This window comes from Myotis lucifugus, unplaced genomic scaffold (assembly GCF_000147115.1).
Source record: "Myotis lucifugus unplaced genomic scaffold, Myoluc2.0 scaffold_206, whole genome shotgun sequence".
NCBI classification, from domain to species: domain Eukaryota; kingdom Metazoa; phylum Chordata; class Mammalia; order Chiroptera; family Vespertilionidae; genus Myotis; species Myotis lucifugus.
In genome coordinates, this window is record NW_005871254.1 from 374791 (window position 1) to 400590 (window position 25800).

The window sequence follows — 25800 nt, forward strand, 5'->3', positions numbered from 1 at the left end:
TTACAGTGAAGGTGGTTTTCTTCCTGGGCCATGTAAAGCCAGTGCTATTTCTTCCAGATAACGGGTGGTGTGGAGCCGAATCTTTCTCATGATTTGCTAGATACAGACATTTATTTAGGGGAAACACCAGATGCCTAGTGCCACTCATTTACTTTTTTCTCTTCTTTTCTTTTCTTTTCTTTTCTTTTCTTTTCTTTTCTTTTCTTTTCTTTTCTTTTCTTTTCTCTTCTCTTCTCTTCTCTTCTCTTCTTTTCTTTTCTTTTCTTTCCTTTTCTTTTCTTTTCTTTTCCTTTCCTTTCTTTTCCTTTCCTTTCCTTTCTTTTCTTTTCTTCCTCTTATGCCCCCTCCATCTTTCCCTACTCCCTTCCTCCTTTCTTTCCTTTGCAGTTTCAAATAGCATAACTAATTTTCTTTTGAAATTTTAAGAAGTCATGGGGAGTTGGAATGACATAACTTAGGAGCTTCTGACAGCAGTCCCAAGCTCTTGGAAGTGAAAGACAAGATACTGTGAAATGGTTGCTTCAAGTCCAGTCCTGCACATTCATTGCTCTGTATTTTTGGACAAATCTTTCAACTTTAAAGCCTCAATTCCTTCATTTGTTAGGTGAGGCATTATCATAATGGCCCCTTACAGTGTCACAGTAAAGTTTAAAAAATAAAATACACTGAGTGACCGGATTATTATGACTGGCCAGATTATTATGACCACCCCATCAGTACTTTGTTGGGCCACCTTTTGCCTTCAATACTGCGGCGATTCTTCTTGGCATTGACTCCAGGGGATGTTGAAAGGTCATGCGAGGAATCTGACACCATGCCTGATGAATAGCACTGTCCAGTTCTGTGAGATTTGATGGTTGTGGAACCAGCTGCCTGATGGCTCTTTTAACTTCGTCCCACAAATGCTCAATTGGATTGAGATCTGGTGATTGTGGGGGCCATCTAAGCAAGGTAAAGTCTCCCTCATGTTCTTGAAACCACTCCTGCACAATACGAGCACCGTGGCATGGCGCATTGTCTTGTTGGAAGAAGCCATCTCCATTGGGATACGCCATCAACATGATAGGATGAACTTGATCAGCAATGATTCTTAGGTATGTTGTGCTATTCAGACATTTATAATGATCTGGCTCTCTAGCAACTTCAGCACAAAATTATAGCTAATTTGCCTACAAACGTCAGGTGGTCATAATAATCTGGCCACTCAGTGTATATGTATAGTAATTACATCATAATTGATTCTTATCATTCATTTGAAGGCCTTTTCTCAAATTATCTTATTTCAAGTAATTTGTAGAACACGTATTTGAAAGGGGCCACTGTGCTGCAATTTTATTCCAGTTCGAATGAAACTACCTCACAATTAGCCCTGGCCTCCCTGCTCCACTTGGGCTCTGGCACTCTGGTGTGTCATCCATGTGTCACGATGATCAGTGAAGGCGAGCCACTGCCACTGGTCTGTGGGCAGGAAGCTCCGCCAGCGCCATCTGTAAGGAGAAGTCAGAGGCCACAGGCAGAGAAATGCGGTTTTCATTTTTTGAGCTAAGAAGTTTTATAAAATAAATTTTCCCGTTTTTGATGTGCTGCCTGAAGGAAAAGAATAATAAAACAAAACGGGAGGAGGGAAGGTTATCAGCCATATGACATTCTTCCTATTCTTTCTGCTTCTCTTCCTAGAAAAGGGAAATTGAAAACGGCAGGGAAAGTGTTGGCAGCATGTCGGACTTTCTTGTTTTGCTCCTAATCACTGTGACAAGCAAATTTCTTTGTGGAGTAGGAGAGGCAAGTGTCCCCACTTCATTGATGTGTATAAATCATGAATAAAGATAATTATGGTGACATTCAATAGGTATTTACTGCATGCAGGCACCATGCAAGACACTTTCCTGAAGATCATGATTACTCCTTCCAACAATACAATGCAGTCAGCACAGTGAGGAGCAAGTGAGTGAGTGGTATAGGCAGGATGTGAGCTTGCTCCTGGGCAAACATTCTTAAGCATGATGCTGCCTCCCTGATTGGAAATTACAAAACAAATTTATAACCTCAGGATGGAAGTTTGAAACGCCCATCCTAGAATCACAGATAGGAAACCCTCTGTCCCTCCTGCTTACTCCTGGGTGACTGGAATGACTGTTTGGATGGGTGATCCAACACATGGAATTCACAATATCTTAACCTCTCCAAGTCTCTTGACCACATGAGTTTTAATCACCAGCCCCACAAGTTTCTCATACTTCTGTCCTATTAATGAACTCACCAGTATAATTCTTACTATAAAGCCCCTTACACAGGGTCTAGAGCTTATGCTTATCTGGAAAAGAGACATAGCTGTTCTTATGTCCCCAATAAGTAGCATAAAGCTCAAGGTATCATGGATGCACAGCAAATATTTGTTGAGCAACTAAGACAGTTTCACAGCCATAGACCCAAACCACCATGAAGGAATGCAGCACCACAGCCAATGCCTCACATCTGTAACATAACTTTTCTTTTGCTTTTGGTATATTTATCCTCTTGTTTCTCTTAATAATTTCAAACTTTCAGTTTTAAATAATCTCTTATGAGTCACTCTTTCTCAAGTAATCTTATTTATTTATCATTTTATTCACTAATTAAACATACCAAGTTCCAGGAACTATGTTTGGCATTAGAGCCTCCATTGTGAACCAAAGCAGACAGGGTTTAAGCCCTCGTGGAATGTGTAGGATAACGAGGGAGACAAATTTCAACCTAATAATCAGGTAGAAATTGCAATTATGGTAAGTGCTCGGAAGGGACAGACTTGATAATGTAAGATCAATAATTAAGCAAGTTGATCTAGGAAAGAGCATTCCAAAAGACTTCCTAAAGAAGTCCCTGGAATTATGCTCCAGCAGGTGTGTTGAAATTAGCCCAAGGATGGCAGGTGAGTAGCAGAGAGAATCCTGCACTTTCAAATTTTCAATGACTTTCCTCCATGTCTCACGCCACACAGATTAACATATGCAGCCAGAGGACCCCAGGACTCTCTTCTCTCCAGAATCTCCATGTCTCGTTTCCCTGGTTCACATTAGTCTCTCATGGCCTTGTTGCTAGGAGTCTGTCCTGAAAGAAGGGTTGTTTCTACAAGCCTCTCTCCTTACCTGGTGACCTCTGACCTCTAGATTACTTAAACGCATTTGACCATGTACCTCCCAGGGCCTTAGATTTCCTAGTCATCAAATGAGAGGTTTAGACAAAGGGGTCTCTGTGGCTATTCTCAGTCCCAGCAGCCTCTGAAAGGAGCTCCCTTCACTGGCTAAAGGTAGCGCATGCACATAGCAGGTTGCAGGAAGGGAGTATCATGCAGGGCTCCATCCAAGCTTCTTGCCCTGTGTCTGTAGGTCTCACCAGTGTCTATGTTCCCAAAACTCCTGGCGACAGCCCCTTCTTTTCTAGAAGTACAAGACGAATCAAGTGTCGACAGAAATCTGCCAAATATTTGCCCTCTGATGCTATAAGAGAGTGGGACAGGAAGCAAGACCCCTGAGTAAAACCCACTTAACTGAGGGACAGACTGGAGCCATGCTGAAGCAGTCAAACAAGGAAAGGGTCAAGACCTTACCCCTGGGCCGAGGAAAGCAATCCAGGGCTGGTTTATCTCTGTTTCCAGGATTTTCACCATCAGCCCCCCAGTTAAAGCACCACCGTACACGTTAACAGACAGCACTGTTACAGGTATCATTAGCCTGCGACAGAAGCAAAGCAGCTCCTGCTCTGCCAGCTGCTTCCAATTGTTATCCAAGCTTTCAGTTAACATTTACCAAGCATTTTCTCTGGGTGAGCCCTCTGCCAGGTGCTGAGAAAGTAGAAATACTTAAGAAATTCATAGAATGGAGGGAACTAAGCAGAAGATTAGAGAGGAAGGTAAAGGTTCTTAAGCTAGAAGTTCTTAAGCTAGAACTTCTTAAGCTAGAAGTTCATCGGGGACTTTCAAAAGAACTCTCAATGGCTCTTACAGGACAAGGGTAAAGGAGTAGTAGTTTTCCAGGTAGAGAAAGAGAAGGGCATCTGGGAGAGAAAACAGAACAGACAAGGCATGGAAATGTGAAATTATAAAGTCTCCAGAGAAGGCTGGACAGGTGGAAGCAAACACATGGAAAGATGGATGAGAAGAAAGACAAAACACACCACAGGAAAAGTCAAATTCAAGGAAGTAATAAAAATGCCAGACTAAGGCATTAGGAACTGATGCTCTGGGCAATGGAGAGAAAAACCAGGGTTTTTTGTTTTGTTTTATTTTTCAGTCTTTTTACTTTTGTTAGATGTCTCTGAGTTTCTATTCTTTCCCAAATCACATTAGCTTGAACTAAACTTGGGAAGTTCATTACAGCCAATAGTCCAGGTACTGACACACAGAAACCTGATTTTTAACCTTACTTTCTTCCTCCAGATATGTGTGTGTGTGTGTGTGTGTGTGTGTTTCTAATTTTTCAATTATAGTTGACATTCAATATTATTTTAAATTAGTTTCATGTGTACAACTTAATGGTTAGACATTTACATAATTTACTAGAATGATAAAGTATCATTCTAGTACCCTCCTGGCATCTTACATGGTTATTACAATATTATTGATGGTATTTCCTATGCTGTACTTTACATCCCATGACTATGTTGTAACTACCAATTTGTATTTATTAATCCCTTCATCTTTTTCACCCAGTCCCCCAACCACCCTCCCATCTGGCAGCCATCAGTTTATTCTCTGTATCTATGTGTCTGTTTCTGTTTTGTTTGTTTGCTTATCTTCTTCTTTAGATTCCACATATAAGTGAAATCATATGGTATGTTTTGTTCTTTGTGACTTTTTTCACTTAGCATAATACTCTCTAGGTCCATCCATGTTGTCACAAATGCTAAGATTTTATTCTTATTTTATGGCCAAGTAGTATTCCATTGTGTAAATGTACCACATCATCTTTATCCAAGTATTTATTTATGGGCAATTCAGTTGCTTTCATATCTTGGCTACAGTAAACAACACTGCAAGGAACAGGGGATTGAATATATCTTTTCACATTAGTGTTTGGGATTTCATCAGATAAATACACAGACGTGGAATTATTGGATCACAAGGTAAGTTCTATTTTTCATCTTTTTGAGGCTCTTGTATTGTTTTTTTTTAACTTTCCAATAGTTCTTTTGGTGTATAAAAGTGCAATTGATTTCTGAGTATTAACGTTGTATCCTGCTACTCTACTGAATTTATCAGTTCTAATAGTTTTTGGTAAAATCTTTAGCATTTTCTCTCTGTAGTATCATGTCATCTGCAAATATTTCTTTCCAATTTAGATGCATTTTACTTCTTCTCTGATTGCTGTGGATAGGACTTTCAGTACTATGTTGAATAAATCTCTGGCCCTCCCACCAGTCTCGAGGTGGCTTCTTCTTTAAAATCCTTAGTTATAGGATTTCCGTTAAGCTAGTCTTCAGATGGTTCTCTAGGCTCATTGTTCTATTATTTTGTTGTAATTTTAATATGTGTTTATTGATATTTAGAGATAAAAGAAGGGAGATGGAGAGATAGAAAGAAAAAACATTGGCATGAGAGAGAAACATCTATCGACTGCCTCCTGCATGTCCCCAACTGGGGATCGAGCCCCCACCCTGAGCATGTGCCCCTACCAGGAATGGAATCAGCAATCTCACCATACTCAGTTGGATGTTTAACCAACTGAGTCACACGAGGAAGGGCTAGTTATAATTTTGATGTGGTCATGGGAAGAGGTGAGCATAGTGTCCACCAGCTCTGCCATCTTAACTGAAACTCCGACAAACCAGGTTGTTAAGCAGGTGACATGTGTAGATTTGACCCTAAAAAGATCTCTCCTGAGCAGTGCAAATGATAAATGGAAAGGTGCAATATTAGTTTATAGAAGACCAGGCAGGAAACAGTGGCAATTGTGTGACTTGGAGACAGTGAAGGTAACAGCACTAGACTTAGGTTAGGAGAAAGAGATGAATTCCAGAAGGATTTAGGCATCAGTGTGCCCAGTCCCAGAGGATGGAGGAATAGGGTGGACTCAACAATATCTTACAAGGTGACATTTGGATAATGGTGTTAATGACTGTGATGATATGATAATGGCCAACGCTCATACATTTACTATGTGCAAGCACAAATTTAAGCACTTTATGCCTGTGAACTCATTCAAGCCTCTCTAACTCTGTAAGTAGGTACTGTGTTTATATCATGATACAAACAAGGAAACTGAGACACGGAAAGATTAAGTAACTGGCCCAAGCTCACATAGTAAGTGGTGGGCCTAGGATTCAAACTCACATGGTCTGGCTGCACAAGCTGCAGCTTAGCTGCTCCTTGAACATTTGCTAAAATATGTACATTACAGGAGTGAACACAAACTGAGGAGAAAAATATGAATTCAACTTTGGACAGTGAGGTCAAGGTGCCTGTTAACCCAGGAAGACATGTGTAAGGGCTACTGGGAATGCTTCAGAGCCTCTGTGTTTGCATAGCTGCCTCTACTCAGGAGCCCAGCAGTCTCCCAGGGAAGCATCTCAGTGCAGCCAAGCCGATCCAATTCCCACTCAGGCTCTGCCAGTACTAGTCAGTCCAATCACTTCATCTTCCTAGACCAGTCTTCTCATTTATAAAAGGACCATAATAACACTGTTTTATGATGTTGTTAAATAAGACAAGTTATATATAGCTTTAGGTATAGGCCCAGGTAGATGTGGCTTGATAACTATATAAATTCCCTCTCAGGATGTGGTACATCACAGAAAGCAATCCTTTCTTGACTTCTCTTTAAGAGATCTGTGGTCAGAATTACCTCCTCAAATTCAGGAGGAAGCTATAGGTTGGTTTAAGATTAACTCAGATCCTGAACTTCCTGTTCCCTGACAGGCCTGCTCTGTGACTGGCCCATTTATTAGCATCTACATATGGATTTCTATCTGCCTGGCATCACCACTGGGCTCTGGGGACATTAAGATAACCCTGGGGAGGAAAAGATCATTACCACCAATGGAGGAAGAGGGACAGAAAATATCCCCAGAGGAGGGGCCACAGAAATAGCTATTTATCAAATATGTATTGAGCAACTCACAGTTAATGCCCTTCCTCACCAATGTGGGCCACGAAGAAGGAAAGATCGCATCAACTTAGCACAATGGGTGCTTTTAAAATGAAGCAGAGCTGGACAACGCGCACACAAAATGCTATCTCTTGAAACATTGCAGACATTGTTTTCAGAACTATCCTCATTTCTGACATTCCAAGGTCACACATAAAAGGATTTAGAAGATTGAAACTGAGTAGAAAAAAACGGCATTAAAAAATCTGGATGGAATGTCCATCTCAAAAGACTGGGCGCTTAACTAAAAGTAGTAACATTTCTGGTTGTTAAAGTGGAAGTTAGGGGAAAGCTGGGCAGAGGGGTTCACCATTCTCGGCAAGACTCATCTGGGTAACAGTGGAGGAGCTGGGACCTGACCCCAGGTTTCTGACTTAGGGTCTCAATCTCTGCTCAGGTCAGTGGTCCCCACCTTGCTCAGTCCCCACTGAGACACAACATCAGTACTTCAGGGAGTGGCCAGACCAGAATGCCCCACTGACACCTCATCCTGGCTGGGAGGCAGCTCTAGAAGGTGTGCCTTTCCTCTCTGGCTGGGAATTGCCTTCCACCTTGGGAGGTGATGAGGAACACATACTCCTTTCTGCTCTAACCCTCTGGGAGGCACTTTGGAGACATTTTCATTTTCGTTCCTAGGAAGATACATTATATGCCCTTTTGAATATATACTGAAAAATTAAATTTCTTCTTTAATAGGTCTATTGCTAATTAATGCATGGTTAGAGCAATTATAGTAGACAATTTTATTATGCCAAAATCATTTTAGTTTTGTTGTTTTAACACAAACTCGTTTTCTTTAAATGATGTTATTTTTCAGGAGACTTTGTTATTCTTATCCTGGTGATAGTCAATGTATCTGTCAAGGCCCAGGCACACCCCCACTGTCTCTAGGAAATCCCCCGTAGTTATTATCCAGGACCAATTGCCTCTCCCCTGCTTCATAGCACTTTGTTCATACCACTGAATAGGACCTACATCTGTAATGACTATTGGTTTATATGATTTTTCTCCTAGAAAACTAGGCCATGAGCTCACCAAGCATTGGCAGACTGTCTTTAACCATAATAGCCTCAAGGTTTCCATAGTAATTGGCCTTAATGATGTCCTCACTCCACTATAACTGACTGCATTATCATGTCCTGCAGCTAGGTGCACTACTGACATGATCAACAATGGCCCTCATGCTCAAAGATTGTCCTCTGGTTCAGAGGCTGACTCTAAAAACCACTAATTCTATATCTGATTTTGATTTAAGATCTTCCATTTATAGGAAATTTTTAAAATTCTAGCTTAAGCAAATGAGTGTGGAGTTCATTTTCCAAGAAAAAGTTTATAGTAACAGTCTAGAGACGCTAGGCTGGCAAGAAATACCTAGTGTAGCTTTTGGAATGTGCTCCTGCTTCTAAAAGAGAAAAACCTAAGCATACATGGGTGGTCCCCTTCACATGTAAGCCTCGACACTCAGATAGCCAGCAACATTTGGAGCCCCTTTAAAAGATCTGTAAAATGAATGCTTGGGCCATACACTTCATGGGCCACTTGGACAGGAGCCAATTGTCAGTGACACCATAAAAGGGTCCTGTTATTCCAGCGCATGTTGAGGGTCAACTGTCCCCTTAAGAAGAACTTCAATCCCTAGAAAATGACTTCTCATCGGATGGGTTGGGCGAGAGCTCTATTTGGGAAGCTCCACCTTCCTAATCCTCAAGAAGACCATTGTTCAGGAAGTCTTCGTTTATCCCTGAGACATTCACAGTGGAATGCAATTACTTGGCAGTGGATTTGATTTTGGCAAAATAAGAGAGTTTCCATGGACTTTCCCTATTAGTATTAGTGCTATCACTACCACTGTACCCATAGTAATAATAAGAATTGCTGTATTGTGGTGTGGGTGCTAGGCCCTATATGTTTTACTAATAGTAAAAGGAAGTCCTTATCACTTGTGGTTTATAGAGAGGGACACTAAAGTTTAGAGAATTTAAGCACCTTCACAGAGTTAGAAAACTAGCAAGTGTGAGGGCTAATGTTTGTATCAAAGCTATTAATTGTAGATAGTATACTCCTGCCTGTTATGCCACACTCCTTCCAGATGTGATGGTCTCAGACACAGTCTGAGGGCTCAGTGCTGCAAAGGTGTGAGTTCTAACCATCAGGCACTGAAACACCACATTCTACCCCACAGTCCTTGCCTGTGATATCTGCCACTAGCTAAATATGAAACTGTTGGTCATAGGAGAAACCAGACAAGGAAGTATTCAACAAACACACTATTGGAAAAACAACCTTTCTGACAATGTGGGAGAACGTCATCTTTGGAGACAAAGGGTAAAATCATTTGAAAGATAAAATGACAATTTATTGCATTTTCCATGGCTTCACAATTTATTACACACATTTGTAATTTCTGATTTGTAAGTAATATGGTAATGTGAACACTAATATCTAAATATGCCATTACCAGATCTCTGTAGAAAGGATTGACAGAATATAAGAATAGAAGGCACCACATTGGCAGCGAAATGGAGTACAACTAGCTATGCTTAGAAATTCCTGTTAGAAATAGAGCAGATGTGTCTGGATTGAGAAAAGCAGAGTACCGACTCTAGCTTCTCTCTAAACAAAGACATCAGTGGTAACTCCTAATACTCCCATCTCAGAAGAGCAAAGGTTGGCTAGAAGGAAGAGGGCAGAAAACCTATGTTGTGAGAATTCCTTCTAGAGCAAATAGCATGCCTAAGCAGAAATCCTGAAAGCAAAGCCTCCTCCTTTGCAATGAGCAGTTAGGGGATATGAACCCAATATATACTTCATGGTTAGTTGTGACTCTTTACAAAGAGTCAGACCTGGTAGAATAATTAGAAATTATATCATAAGCACAGACAGAAGACATCTCAGCATATGATGCATGGTGCTAGAGAGTAAAGGGGTGGAAATTCCACCCATTCTTCCCCTGGAGGGTGTGAGAGGGCAGTTGAGTGTCAGGGATGCACCACAGGGTAGGATCACCCAAGTCAGCAGAAAGGAGCTATAACATTTTAGGTAAGTTTGAGAAAGCTTCAGAATAATAGAGTATTGAACCACCTGCCTAGGTGTAGCATGATGTAAAACTCTTCATTTGGTTGAACACATGGTCAAAATGGCATGGAAGAGATGGTGTAGCACTGGTAGAGGGATTGCCTTCCATGGTCAGCAAACTGCAGCTCACGAGCCACATGCAGCTCTTTGGCCCCTTGAGTGTGGCTCCTCCTAAGCCTTAGGAGTACCCTAATTAAGTTGATAACAATGTACCTACCTATATAGTTGAAGTTTAAAAAATTTGGCTCTCAAAAGAAATTTCAATCGTTGTACTGTTGGTATTTGGCTCTGTTTACTAATGAGTTTGCCGACCACTGGATATGAACAGCCAGTGGTGACATTGCTGGCTTCCCATAGCCACCATACAGTAGGCAGGGGTCCAGAAGCTCCTGCAATCCCTGGGGAGGGACCGTGTTGAATGGATGGAGCTGAAAGACCATCAGAGTCTTGGGATTAAAAAGAAGAGGATGCCAAGGTTAAGATATCATTTGAAAGAGGTAGCAACAGGTTTTGTGGTCAGCAATATTGAGTGTCATTATAGGCTTGAAGGCCATGTGGCCCTGGTTGCAAAACCATGGATTTGGCAAGACAGAGGCCAATGTAAAAACATTATTCACACTCCATGTGCAAACATGGAGCCCTATTCCTCCCCAGGGTCACAAAGGCACATAGCCCCAGTCCCACAAAGACCCAATGGCAAATTGTGGGGGGTAGTGGAGATGGGTGGAAATAAGAAAACCTCAACACTTGCCCTAAATAGACTATTTTGAAAAAGAAAAGATTTAGACCTGCTAAATGACAGATATATTCAACTTTCTTCAACACCCTCAATGCTCACCACGGCAAGGAGTTATGCCAAATATTAGATTAGATCAGTTATTGAAGATAACATACAGTTTCTTTAAAATGTGTATAGGGTTATATGGGAAAATTTTAAGAGTAAAACCACTGAGCCTGTGAAAGATGCCTGAGATTTTTTTTAAATGCATCCCTCCCTACAGAGTATGAAAAACTGCCTCTCCAATTAGGAAAAAACTAAATTCTGAGTCATATTCTCACCAAGATCTGAAAGGATACAGGATCTAATATAATCAGTAACAATATTCCTGATGGAGTTATAACCTGAAATACATTTTTAAACTAAAATGAAAATGAGAAATACAACCCACTTCCTTTGCCTCCACAATCACAGAGAACTTAGTGAGTCCAAGAGAGAATTAACTTGAGAAATTTACCCCCAAATCAGAGAGGGATAAATATATGAAAATTAGGCTAACAATGTGAAAACTTTGAGGAGGCGGATTCAGTTGACTCTCATAGGACAGCCCACCGGTGTGGGTGGTGCGGACCCACCACTAACCACTTCTTTCCTTCCAGTGATTGTTTCTGGGTTGAGCATTTCAGTGACCTGACTAGGGAGATTAAAATTTCTGTTTAGTGATTGTGGGAAGAGGTTTGCCTGCATGTGACTGAGGAAGACTATGATCCTGAATGGTGCTGGAAACCTCTTTTTAATCCTATATAGTTGGAGAAGTTAGCCTGGAGGTGAAAACAACACAAGAAGGACTCTGAAGCCAAGGGAATTGACAGAAACACTGTCAAAAACTCTTCTCATTCCTTAACTAGAACATGAACTCCCTCTGGATTTTCAAATCAGAACCAATATATTTTATTTACTATTTAAACTACCTTAAATTGGACTTTCAGTTATATTCAATTAATACTGATATGGAAGAAATATTCAGAAGATTGAATATATATTTAACAGGAAATCCATGAGGAGAATACATAATGAATGCAGTTAATGTGATACTATAAGAAACAAAGACATCTTAGCTAAACTAAAAAAAAAAATCTAGTCAGGAAAAGTTCACTAATTATTGCCAAAATTAATTAAAGTCATTCTGTTCCTGAGCAGTTACTTGGTGGTTTTTTATTTTTTATTTCAAGAATAAAGAATCCAAGAAGCATACAAGTAAGAAAGAAACACCAGAAGAGAAAGGAAACAAGGAGAAAAAGGAAAGAGGAGGAAGAGGAGAAGGAGGAGGGTGGGGGGAGAAAGAGAGAGGGAAAGAAGGGGAGGAGGAAAAAAAGAAAGAAGAATATTCTAATGAAAGAAAAAGTTACTCTGGCTTCAAACTTCTTGCAATTCTGACAAAAGACATTTGAAAAGAGTCAAATTTTAAAGGAGAAAATCATGTTAGAAATTCAGAAGAATCTAGGCCTAGACAAAATATATACTTAGGCAAGAACCTTACATTTTCATTTATTAAAAGCCCCCAAACCTATGGAAATAAAGCAGGACATGCCTGCTGCTGACTAGGAGATGAATCCATGTATTGGAATTTGCATAAGATCATCATAATAAACATCTAAACATCAGTGGAAATGACTGGAGCTCATCTGTTTAACTAGAGCTCAGTGTAAATAATTATTTTTGAAAGTTTATTAAACAATTAATTGTGTAAAATAAACAATTTTGAATAATCAAAATATGGATATAAAGTTTCAACATAGAAAAGATTTGAAAAGACGAGTTCAGAAACAAATAATCTAGATACTTCAGACAGTGTTTCTCAGATACAATAATAAATTGGGGAGCATGCATTTAATGTCTAATAACAAAATTTTACAAAAACAACTAGCTGATTTGGGTTTTGGATCCATATGCAGTGCTCTAAGTGAAATACTAGAGATAGAATCAATCTAGCAAATAATTCAAAGACTAATACATACTATGAACGTTGCATAAGAAACCATGTCATGTTTCATGGGGAAAAGAAACCCCATTTCTTTTCCACTTGTGCAAGCCTCCCTGCATTTTACATGGAATCATGTGACGAGTTCTTGCCAATGGAATGTCACCAGCCCCAGGGGTTGGTTCCTGTCCTCCCTATTATTTTTCCTACCCTTTAGCCAGAGTCAGGGGATCCAGAAAGCACTCCAGCCCCCTGACTAATGAATGCATTTATCTGAACACTTTAAGGAAGACTTAATATAGGAGGGAAGTCAATATAATGCACCACAATGGGAAAACCAAACAATTATTTCAGTAAATGTGAAGAAAGCATTTGATAAAATTTAACTTCCATTATTGATTTAAAGCTATTTTTAAAATTTTAGAGACACTATGAATAAATGAAAACATTCTTTAAAGTGGTAGCAAATACAAGTAATATTTGAATCAATTGTACAACACAATGGTATAATTTTAGAGATATTTCAATTAAAGACAAAATAATAATCATTAAAAAAGTGTTATAGCTATTACATATGACAAGAAGCTTAAAGGTTGTAATAATTAAAAAGAAGAAGACAAACACATCATTTACATATGGTGGAAACCTATAATAATTAACTGATGTTCTTAAGTTAATAGTAAAATTCAACCTGGTGGCTAAATATAAAACAAATATACAAAATTCCTGAGTTGTCTTTGTGCATCATAAATGATGAATGAGAAAAATCCTGTAATGAAGATCCACCTTAAAGTTAAAAAAAGAAAGAAAAATAATTAAGAAGGAAAAAGGGACTTGAGATAAATACAGAGAGATAAGTATGAGATAAATATTTGAAAATTAAAAACAAACATTATTGAGTGATACAGAAGGAAAATAGAAAATATTGAGAAACTTGGCATACTAAATTTTAGTTAAGAGAACACAATAGTCATAATTTCCAAATCTCCTCAAAGAATATCTATAATATTGCATCCGGAAGTTTTTCTTTGGATATTAGAATTATAGCTGATTCTTCTAATGCTTTTTATATTTTTTTCAAGTTTTTTTTTTTTACTGAAGATGTATTTTTATCAGAAAATTATTACAGTAAATAATAATAAATAACAAGATTAGCAGGATAACTGGTTCCAAGTAGATATAAAAACTTTGGGAGAAAAATGCTGTTTCTGAGCTGACTGCATTAAAGGGCTCTGATTCCACTCTGTCCACGCAACAGTGCCCCAATGTCTCTGGTTGGGGGGTGAGGGAGCGAGAGCAGTTCTCCTCCTGACTCTTGCCCCGTCTCTGCTATTGCTGTGTAGCCTCCCTGGGCTTTCTTTTTCTACTCTGTTTCCCTGGTCAAAGGGGGGTTCAGTGTTCTGTCGTCTTTGGATTCTGATAGGCCCTCAATCCTATGTGCATGGGCCTGTCACCCCAGCTGCTGCATCAGGCCAGGCACGCTCTGCCATTCCAAGAGAGTTTCTGCCTTTCACTCGGAAGCAGAGGGGTTAAAAGGAGAAAATGAATGGGAAGCCACAGAACTGGCTGTCTGTGCTCTGCCTGGATCTCAGGACAGTTTCACATTTGACAGCAGAGGGATTCTGACTGTACACTTCGGCCAAAATAGGCTTTGACTTTGAGTGCCTCCAATCTCTTTCAGAGGAGAGCTCCAAGTGGAGTATTCTGATTTCCGGGAAAACCCTCCGCGACCTCTAAATACACCAAGTTGCCATCAACATCACTGCGTGTTCCCTTCATTCTGGCTGGAGAAGCATCCCCAAAATAAGCAATGATTGTGTTACGAGTTGAACTGAATGGCTTCATGGTATAGCTTCTCAGCTACACTTCACCGTATGGATTGCCTGGATTAGTGGGAAGTTCTCCTGAGACTCGGTGATTCAGAAAGCAACTGGACTGTGCACTCCATGTTGACTTAGTATCATGTTCCAATTAAGTTTACTTGAATACATGTTTTTGGCATGCTAATATACTGGAATGGTCCTTTATGAAATTAAAGTCACTTCGGGGATGCAGAGGGAATTCAATTTCTGGCCCACACTCCTCATTTTCCAAATGAGTTAACTGTGGCTTCCAGAGGTTGAGTTTCCCAGGATCACACAGTAAGTGGAAAGCCAAACCCCGGGAATGGAGGGTATGTCCCATTCCTGATGAGGGGGTTTTGTTAAGTCCTGGTCAACAGGAACATCCTGGCCATGACTGTGGGGTTACCACAGGCCCAGCCCTGCCGCAGCTTGTGTATCTTTGCTGGACCTGAACGCAGCTCTCTCTGTTTCGCTCCCACTTTCCCATGATGGGAATCCTGGCATGTTATCCGTGTCCTGGTGTTCTGGTCTCCGCTCCTCTTCTCCCTCTTGCTGTGGTGTTTGTTTGGTCTCTAACCTCTGTAAGCCACTCGTTCAGCCTTCTTGGAGCCCTCCTCTCTCTAGCTCCAGGCTTGAGGCCTGGGCTCTAGAAGACTGCTACATTTAGGTGCTGAGATTAGACCCCAGGCCTCCTCATTTTTAGAGCACAGTGGTCTGCTTACACCGCACTCTTATCTTCAATAAAACTAGTTTTGGACTTGAACCTCCGGGATGAGGCGATCCAAAGGCTGGTGCTTTATGAGTTAGAAATAATTTTCAAAGTTTTCCTGGATTACCGATCTAGTTATTTTTTTCCCTCTTACAGCTGAAATTATTATGAAAATGTAGTGGAGATATTTAGAACAGGTTGCCTTGGATATAAAAAGAGGAAGACTGACATTCCCCAGCAAAGAAGCTTTAGGGAAGGATGGAAATCATGTGATACCTGGTGCCCCCGGCCCCAGGGCTGTCGCTGGGCATGGAGTCATGCTCAATTACCCTGCAATCACATAAAGTATGGGTGGCCCATGGCAACAACAGTATGCTAAAGGTCAGAAGCCCACCCAGGTCAAGTCTGTAGCTGGCTGGTGGAGTTGAGGGGTGCTCTAAGATGCCCCTGCTAACTCTACCCATACACACACGTATGAATCGGGGGCTTTCAGTAAAGACTTGAGAGGAGCACACAGCAGAGGTCACCCAACTGAGTAGAATTAGAGGTCCAGTTGGGACAATTTAGGCCCCATGGCTAGTCTCATGGGCCTGGAATGTTTCCCAGTTACTCACAGACCCATTCAAGTGCCCTTTTGGGATTTGGAACTTTTCACATCTCTCTTGGCTCTGCTGTTAACCACCTGTGCAGTCCACTTGACCCAGATGTAGCTGAGGGACCCATTCCTCTTTGTCCAGTTGCCACAGGTAGCCTCCAAGAGGATGGCACAGTTGAAAGAGAATCCCTGCTAGGTCCTACACGCCTTAGAAGACAGAAAGGGAAGATGATCCGTGTGCTCTGGATTCTTCTGAAAAGAGAGGAGACCAAGACCATCTTACTGCAAGAGGCGACTTGATTAAAATTAGTTAATGTTTATTGACACTTAATCCTCACAAGAAGCCCAAAGGTAGATCTAGTGGTGCCATAATTTATATTGGAGAAAACTGAGGCGGCAGAGGCAGCTGCTGGACACAGGTCTGGCTGATGCTCAGCACCTTCCGGTGAGAGAAATGCTGCAAAGCCCTGGCACTAGGAGGAACTGAGCATAATGCACAGCAGCCGGATTTGGAAGAGTAGATTCCACAGGCTGCCACACCATCTGTTTCTGTTCCGTGAACTGTACCATTTGTTCAGTCACAGTGATCTGCCGGAATTCGTGGGGCTCGCATCTCTGTCCTCAGCTCTCACCACAGGTCCTGGCCCATGAGAGGATCCACAGCAAGTGTGAGAAGTCAAAAGAGGAAATGCGTGTCTCTGGCCTGAGACTGTCCTGGCTGATTGCACATGAACTTCATTGGGATGAGGTTTGGGAGATATTTATGCCAAGACCTCACCTACAGGGTGGTGCCTCATTATGGGTAATTGTTGTAGTTTGCCAGCTGCTTCTAAAGCACAGAACTGCCACGAACAAGTCCAGGCAGACCATAGAGAGTTTACTGCTGAGTTCCAGCCCTGTTTTTATCACCTGAGTCCAGAGGAGCTCTAACTCTAACTTTGCATACAAGAGAGGAAGGAAGAGCACCTGTCGCGCAAAGGGAAGAAGAAAAGCAGGAGGATCTGAATGTGTGCTTTGAACATTACCTATTGTCTGACAATCTGAGCCATTGTTTACCCACATTCCACTGATTAACAGAGTCTTCTGGTTTGGAACTCTGGACTGGTCAGAAACATGTAATTTCCTGTTAGTAAGATAAAGATGTTTATTAAAAAGAAACAAAAATGTAGTGTTCTCTTTAATAATTTCGCTGGATCTCCCAGGCCTCTGAATGTCAAATGCCTATTGCAAACTGATATGCTTATCGTTTTTGAGAGACAGAAGTTTCCCTAAAGGAACAAACTTTTGGCAGCTTTGACCATTATATTTTCCCACAAAATAAAAGTGAAGATGGATATTAGTGGAGATGCCTAAACAAGTCACAGGTCTGGCCTCTGGATACCTGGGCCTGAATCCTGGGCACTTTCCTGCTGCTGGCCTTCTCTGGGAGCTTGCCCGAACCATGGGATCTCTTGGGACTCAAGCTCCCTCTATGAAATGAGGGGAGGTGAGAGGAGAGGCTGCGGGGCTTCCCTCTGGGACATCCTGGGGTCCTGACTCTCCACAGATGAGGAAATCGCACCAGTCCATAGACATGGTGCACACGTGGGGTGCACTCAATGGGTTCCTGGGCACAACGAGATGAACTCGAGGAAACGTTTGGGTCTATTCCATGCGTCAGTTTAATCATGCACAGCGAGGGTGTGGGTGTGAGAGGTGAGAAACTGACGACGAGATCTTTCGAAACTTTAATGAGTAGAGACTGGAAGTGTCTTTAAGAAGCTGAGAGATTGAAGTTCTTTCCTGTGTCCAAAATGCCCACGCGAGGAGGCCTTTTGGGAAAGCCCTTGTTTCCGGTAAGCCGGGACCCCCTGAGTGCAGGTGTTGAGACAGCTTCCTGTTCAGGCTCCTGTCTGGCACATTAGACCAAGTGCTGCATTTTTTAAGACCTTTCACTTTGGGGGAATCAGTGAATACACTTTCTTTACAGGTCTCAGTGGTTCTGGATTTATCTTTCTGAAAAGAGGTGAGTGTGTTTGTGTGTGTGCCTCAGTGACCACATGTTTATGTTCATGCGGTCAGTCCCAGGAAACCCGCAAACTGGACCGATCATTGGGTGTGCAGACCTGGGCCCTGTGTTCACTCCAAATGAAGGCCAGACTGCAAGCAATTGCAGGGCTCGCTCTACCGCCCTTCAGACTGGACTGCGATCAATCTCCAGGCAAAGGCATTTAACACTGAGTACTTCCGTTCATACTGTTTTCTGAATATTAAGTTCTTAGTATATTGTGCACAAGATCACAGTCCTGCCATCACGGGAGAAAGTTTCTCTTCCAAAGCACAGACAGTCCCGTGCCAATAACTTTAGCCAATCTGTACGTCTTCATCAAGTGCAAGGGAGTCGCTTACTCACTGGGCAACTCTTGAGACTATCATACCGAGGACCCAGGAGGAAGGTGCCTGAAAAGTCACACAAGTCAGCAACCGAGAACTGAGCTGAGTGGCGATACCTCATACCAACCTCAGAGAACTTTCTTGAAGATAAAGATGCTGCCAGGTCAACGGATAGACGACTTGTTTTCCTCTCCCTCCTGCAGCCCACAGGGAGCCACAGGTCCAAGTAGGGGCTGCTCCAGGGCTGCCCTCTGAGCTGGGCCTGCAAGAACCAGGCCTTGGCCGTCTGTTGACTCCTGAGTGCAACAGAGAGAACTCGCTCTAAGGGTTTCATTGCAACATGCCTTTCCCGGAAGCTGCCCATGGCTGCCTCATCATTTCTCCGTGTGAAAGGAGAAGCCACCCTCCGGAGACTCTGCACAAAGTGGGGGACCTGTACCTGCTTCCTCTATCTCACAGGATGTACGGGCTACCCTGAGGTTCCCGGAAGCAACTGCAGCGATTTTCAACCTTTTTCATCTCACAGCACATGTAAACTAATTACTCAAATTCTGGGGCACACCAAAAATATGGGTTTTGGGGGTTTTTTTGCTGATACGATTTAAAAATAGATGTAATTTATGTGCATTCAAACCAGACAGTTATTGTTGTTTAGGCTGTTGCCATTTTTTTATTTGACAATCTAAGGAGAAAGAGATCAGTACCCCTGACTAAATGGTCAGCTAAAATTCTTGCGGCCCACCTGTTGAAAATCAGTGGCTACTGGATAGGGGACCCTGGAGACCAGGGTTGCAATCATCTTCCGAGGCCGATCCTCTCCCAGAGCACACTGCTGGAGAAACAGCATCATTTGAAAAATGTAATCTTTTAAAACCTAGTTGGGTTATCTCAGCCTTAATATAAAGATGATTCATAAACATCTGTGCTTCATATGGATAAAGCCAGGAAAATTTCAGCTAGAAACTACGCTCATTTCATCATATCTGCAGCGAAAAAATAGTTTCTACAATTATGCTCCCTCTTGGGAGGAGTCCGTCCACATGGCTTCATGGGAGAGTTGAACTAATTACACTGCCCCTCCTTTCCTGCCATATACTTTCTATTTATTAAGGCTCAATAGACAGCATCCTCATCCGGGTTTCTCAGAAGCAGACAGCACCATGCTCCACTGTGTCTGTCCACTAGGTAGATAAGGGCACCGGGACACCAGTCTGACACTGCCTGCAGCGACACGATTCAAGAGATCAGAGGGAAGCCCACGGCCACTCCTGCTCTCGGGCAGATGCTGCACCCACTTCACTGGCAAACACACGTGCACACGCACCTGGGCTCAGAGTGGAACAGGTGTGTACGTTTTCTAGCGGGTCACTGGTTTGGCAGCTGTGAGTGAGTGAGCATGTCCTAAAATTACTAGCAATTCATGCAAAATCAGTTTTATTGCACCGATCAATTCTTACTATAAATCTACCTAAAACAAGTTGTTTTTTCAAGACAATCCCAAAGTGTATGATCCAGTTTCTTCAAGATATGCCAGTTACCAGTTTAATATCCAGATGACAAAGTTCTGACATAGCTCCTCAAATCTTCACACACAACCAACTGCCTGTAATCTAAACATAGTGCGTAATATTTCCACAAAATACACTTACTTTCCTTTCATGAACAATCAGAAGAAAAGCTTGTATCAATATTCAAAAAAGCCATTAGTATTCGAGTGGCAGTGCATGTTTATGGAGTGCTTCCTGTGCGTGGGGCACTGTGCTCAGTACTTGAATAACCGAATGGCTTCTTCTTGCCCACCATGAAGGGGGGGTGAGCAGTGCTGCCCTCAGGTGAGATCTGCCTGCGATCCTAGGGCCAGAAGAGCCAGAACTGGAATCCAGACCTGTCCAGTGTACTTTAACTCTAGACCTGCACTCCCCAGTACAATAGCACGGGTTCCTGTTGCGATTTACATTGAAATTTAACTAAAATATTCAGATTCTCAGTCACACTAGCAGCACTGCAAGTGCTTGGAAGCTGCACGTAGTACAGTAGCTATGGTACCTCAGCTATAGTACAGCACAGTGCAGAGCCCCTCCATCACCACAGGCAGTCTACCAGGCAGCCCCGAGCGAGAGCGCCGTGTTCTCCCACGGGTTAGAGTCACCCTCTGTCTCCTAATGTTCTCTCTTGTGAGGGGGAGGGTCATTGAGGGGGCCTATAATGTAAGCTTTGGAAGTAAATATATTGGCAAACCCCAATGCTCGCTGTCCTCTAAGGAAAAAATGCCACTTAACTATGATACTTTCCCAAATTCTCTCCACTTTAACCAGAGGAGAGGAGAGATGGGAAATGGGAACTAATGTGAATGAGTTCCAATATGGGTACACATGATCTCCTTTAATGCATTCAATAGTATATATGAGGACATGTTATTTTGCCAAATTTCCCAGGAGGAAAAGAACTTGAATTATATAAATCCCCCAATACAGCTTAAGCCTTAGAACATGCAAAGCATTAGCATTGAAAAGCAAGAGTTCTTAACCCTGCCTCCCCTCTCAGTGCACACATGGGTAGTGTACAATATATGAAGCCTGCTCCCAGGAGTATGCTCAAGGTTGTTCCTCAGATTAATAGGGCATACTTTCACTTTTTTTAACCAATCAAGAAAGTATATTGAAATACCTATGAGTAGAAATAGCATTGCTAGAGAGCCAACTATTCTAACATATTACAAAGGTAAATTATTGGTAAAAATTCTCTTGCACTTTCTGTATGGTCTAGACTAGGAGGCAGAAAGTTAAATGCCAAGAGGGACTGTGTCAAAAAGATCAGTAAATGGAACAGATGGCTATAGCCCGTTAGTTATAAGGATCAGTGGCATCAGCACACCTGGGACCCTGTTAGGAATGCAAATTCTAAGGCTTCCCTCTGGCCTGTTAAATCAAAACTCTGGGGTGGAATCCTTCAATTTATGCTTTCACAAGCCATACAAGTCATTTTCACTCAAGCGAGCACCTCTTATTCAAGAAGTAGGAGTTGGTAAAAAGTGTGGTGAATGGGGAATGCGCACCCCGCATGAAGAGGCAGCTTCTACCCAGCTCCAACTCTTATTTTGTGAGAAGTGAGGCTCTTGGGGTGCCACAAGTAAAAGAATTTCCTAATGCCCCCATGGGAGGATGGGGTTTTCTGCAAAGCTTTATTGATGATGTAAAATTAACGAAGTTCCCCTCCCACTTTCCATCTTTGTCCATCTCGCCATCAAAGAAGTCTATCCTAGTCTTCAGCGGGGCCAGAGTTAAGGCCACTGCCCAGAATTTCTGTTCCATATTAAAGTCCAGTCCAGTCCAGCATTCTGCATGGGAAGTCCGCAGAGGAATAAGCCATGCAGCTGCTTGAGGCCACATGACTATGGAGAGAGTACGGCAAGTGCACGGGCAAGTGTGGGTCACAGAGCAAGAGAGAGCAAGTGCCAATAAGAGCAAGAGCACGTGACAGAGGGAACTCTTTGTCTGGGGGTTTTAACTTCCCAACATTTCATGTGCTTGCAGTGGCTCCACCCACCCCCCCAGCCAATCCATTATTTCCGGAGGCTAGACTGACAGGCAAACACCTTCCCTAGTCACCTCCACTTCACTGCTCATGGCCCATCTCCCCTTTGTTTGATCCCTTCCCCCAGTGATCTGCAGGGAATGGACAGGTGATTCCCTGGGGAGCATGAAGCTGTAGCTTCCTGGTGAAGCTGCCCAGATGACCATGCCTTAATATCTAGCCTCCCCTTTGCTCCTTTCATATTATTAATATTAACTGCATAATTATGATGATAACACAACCACTTATTGCCTTATCAGAATGAAAGTCCAGTGGAGCCAGATATTCCTGTGACTTGAATGTCATTAATGGGGAAGAAGAGGAGATAGCTGTATGAATTAATATGCATATTATAGCTAAGGAGTTAGATAATGTACTATTCCATTTCTATACAATATTTTAAAAAACAGATTAAAAATACTTTTTTATATGATCCCTAATATTTTGAAACAGACTGTCTTAATAGTATCACAGCAATTCTTGGTTTCTTTTAAAATCTTTTATTGCGCATTGATTCTCTTCCAAAGTTACTTTCTTTAGTAAGTGGTTTTGGGGACTCCGATAGTAGTAATCAGTTAATGGAGTCATAAATGACATTGTTATAAGATATAAAAGATAGGTCATATTCTAACAACATTGGTTATTTAATAAAGACACCAATATCATTAAAATTTCTCACAGAAGTTCTGGAATGTAAGGTCTAAAAGATAATAGTGGGAATTTCTGCTTATCAGCTAACGTAGTGCTGCTATGAAACAATAAAATAAATACAGCTGCATGTGTTTTGGTGCCCCTAGGTTAGAAACCATTTAATATTTGACTTTCATTAAAACCTTGGATTTCTTGCCCTAGCCAGTTTGTCTCTGTGGATAGAGCGTTGGCCTGTGGACTGAAGGGTCCAGGGTTCAATTCTGATCAAGGGCACATGCCCATGTTGCGGGCTCGATCCCTAGTAGGGGGCGTGCAGGAAGCAGCTGATCCATGATTCTCTCTCATCATTGATGTCTCTCTCTCTCTCTCCCTCTTCCTTCCTCTCTGAAATCAATAAAAAAAATTTAAAAATTAAAAATAAACAAAACTTAGGATTTCTTAATACTTTCCATTTTGTTTAAATCCTCACCCGAGGTTATGTTTAGTGATTGTTGAGAGAGAGAGAAAAGGAGAGAGAAAGAAACAGCAATCCATTGCCTTCTAGATGTGTCTTAACTGGGGATCAAACCTGTAACCTTGGTATGTGCCCTGACCAGGAATGGAACCCACAGCCTTTTGGTGGACAGGACAATGCTCCAATCAACTGAGCCACATGGCCAGCGCAATATTTCCAATTTTTTACATAAACTAAAATTTTACTTATATTTTTAAGAATATCTGTTTCAAATTGGCCTAACTTTAATAGACTACAATAGAGTGTTTTTCTTTTATAAAAATTGTATAAAGTATTGTAGGTCTACATACATAAAGAACAATAAAATAAATATTTATGTATTAACTCTTCAGATTAATAAATAAAACATTGCAAATATTGTTGAAGGTTTTGGTGTGCCCATCCTCACTCTCATTCCTTCCCTTCTCTCAGAGGTAAATCTTCTGAATATGTTGTGTCATTCTTTTTCTTCTTTTAAGTTTGATCACATGTGTGTATGCCCACAATGTATTGTCTTGTTTTGCATATTTAAAAAAATTTTGTAAATGAAATAATTCTGTACAAACATTTCTGAAACCTGTATTTTTACTCATATTTTGTTTGTGTTTGATGATACAAAATTAAGCGGGTTGCTCTCCAAGGTCCTATCTCTCTCCATCTCACCATCATTGTCTTTAGCAGGGTCAGAATTAAAGCCACTTCCCAGAATTTCTGCTCCATAATAAAGTCCAGTCCAGTCCAACATTCTGCTTGTGGAGCCTGCATAGCCATGAGCCGTGGTGGTTAATACTTGTAGATCTAACCCATTTGTTCTCATTGTTAGAAATGTCTTATGTTTAAAAGTACATCAAAATCTATATATATAAAAGCCTAAGTGACCGTTATGACCAGTCAAACAAACGACTGATCAATTAGTCACTATGATGTGCACTGACCACCAGGGAGCAGACGCTTAACACAGGAGCTTCCCCCTGGTGGTCAGTGCGTTCCCACAGCCAACCTCCCATGGCCAGCCAACCTCCCACAGTCCCTCCCCCTGGCCAGCCAACCTCCCACAGTCCCTCCCCCTGGCCAGCCAACCTCCCACAGTCCCTTCCCCTGGCCAGCCAACCTCCCGCAGTCTCTCCCCCAAGACAGGACAAGACAGCCCCATATGGCCCTGATCACTGGCCAGGCCGAGGGACCCCACCTGTGCACGAATTCCTGCACCAGGCCTCTAGTTTAATTATAATTGTTTTTGCTTATGGACATTTAAGCTGACTTCAATTTTGTGCTCTCAGAAGTGGTGGTATAAGTATTTTATGTTTCTACTGAGTGTGTATACAGGTGCTTTTTTCTAGGAGAGGAAGTGATGGGTAAGTGGGTCTTCTCAGTAGTTAGAGGTGTAAGTGGGTCTTCTCAGTAGTTAGAGACTGCCATACTGCTTTTCAAGTGGTTATAACAATTCATTTTTCTACAGTAGGGTATGAGAGCTCCCATTTCAATGTTTACCAATGCTTCGGATTATTAGGCTTTGAAATATTGTTTGTCAATCTTATAGGTGTAAATGACATTTTAAAAGAATAAAATAGTTTTTCATTTACATTCAGGTGAAACTTCTGGGAACTAAACACAAATTTGATTACAACAAACTTTATAATAAAGTTAGTTTATTGCTTCTCTACATAACATGATGGAGAAAAAAATCTTCTTATTTTTTAACACATGTGAAGTTCCCAGTTATATATAATGCTATTTGCTCACTAACACCAAAACCTACACACACAAAAATAAGCATCTATTTTATATTGAGTAATGAAATATATATATATATATATATAAATCCTTTGTAATTTTTTTCTCTAAAGGTGATTTGAAAGCTCAACTTCATAAAGAATATCTACAAAAACCATACAGCTAGCATCATACTTAATGTAAGAAAGTAGAATAATCTGGCTATTCTTTAACACAAAGGAGTAAGGAAAGACTAGATAATATAGGCATGCCATTTATACAGCTTTGCTAGAAAGCTGTAATTTAATTCTCTCCGAGTCTGTTCCCCACTGATCGATGGGGAAAGGGATGGACAAAGGCAGTTTAGATGCCTTTAGTGCCCAATAAAGTCTGAGTGATGTGGGAAAGTGCTTACCTATCTGCCAATCACACCTGGGATCAGGTAATTGGCCAGAATAGGCGTGGCCACTGCAAGGGCACAAAACCTGAATATTTAAACTTCTGAACAAAGGGAGTTCCCTCTCATGGCTCTTGGCCCTCTCCCATGCTGCAAACCTGAGCCCTGTTTTGGGGCTCTCAGGCCCTGCATTTGCCCACATGGCTATGGTTAATGGACTGTTTTTAGCCTGATGCTGAATTAGACTCAGCTACAATGTGGAACACAAGCTCTGGACACTGGTCCTCCTTTTGGCTCAGGGGTGGGCCAAGGGCCATTTGAATATTTATAGCATAATTCACAGGCCACACAAAATTATCAACTTAAAAATTAGCCTGCTATAATTGGTCAAACATTTAATTAACTCACCCCTAGTGCCTTGGCAGGGCCAGACCAGATGATTCTGGAGGCCTTACATGGCCTGTGGCTGGATATGCCCCAGCCCTGTTTTGGCTCCACTGGAACCCCGGCTGTACCTCTGTCAGGTCTGGGTTAAGGGGCATGGACTTTGCAACATG